Here is an 858-nt window from a genome sequence, read left to right on the forward strand (position 1 = left end):
ATTAGTGTAATGTGGGTTTGATAGATGGGTGATAGAGTCATCCCAGGCTACCAAAATCCCACCACGAGTACCCGCCACCGGCAAGTAGAAAAAGTTTTCGTATTTATTCCTGAGGCATTGCCGAACAATGTTAACTGATACAACTTGAATCTTAGTCTCCTGAAGACAAATGATTGCCGGATTGGCTGTCGTCACCATCTGGTAAAGGGCGTTTCTCCTAGCTTGAGCATCCAGCCCACAAACATTCCACACTACCAGGGCTGGGATTCAGTTGTCTGAGATTTCTCAAGAGTGTAGAGTTAGTCACAAATTAGTACTACTAAATTTGTAGCACAATGTTTTCTTATTTGAGAGTATTTCTTATTCGTTGCAGACGATAAAAATGTGTTGTCTCTGATATGGGCGAAAAATGACACTGTCAGAGAGGCTCTAGGTATCCACAAGGTAATTGGCGACTCAATAGACATTGTTGCTTCCTGCTTGGTATGGTATGGTTAATCATCATATTCTAAGAGCAACTCTAGCAGACCCCATAAAAAGCGCTGACCCGCAAAATAACCACTAAAATGCGGGTCGGCTTGGAAAATCCCGCCCGAATAGATCCCGCAAATGTGGCCGGCCCGCAAAAAAATTAAGGGGCACGGCAAAATCTCGGCCCCAACCCGCGAATACACAGGTTTTCGCCTCGCCCCTATGGTGCCCCGTATCACAGTCAAGCGGTTGGCACGAGGGACATTTCAGCCCACGCCCTTTCCCCATCTCCTTTGGCCACCGCCCGCCCTTGGTTCCGCCCGTCCGCCGCTGGCAATTCCAGCAAAATCTTCGGGCGGAATCGCGCCGCGAGGGCGTCCCCCACCC

Source organism: Triticum aestivum, chromosome 5A (assembly GCF_018294505.1).
Source record: "Triticum aestivum cultivar Chinese Spring chromosome 5A, IWGSC CS RefSeq v2.1, whole genome shotgun sequence".
NCBI classification, from domain to species: domain Eukaryota; kingdom Viridiplantae; phylum Streptophyta; class Magnoliopsida; order Poales; family Poaceae; genus Triticum; species Triticum aestivum.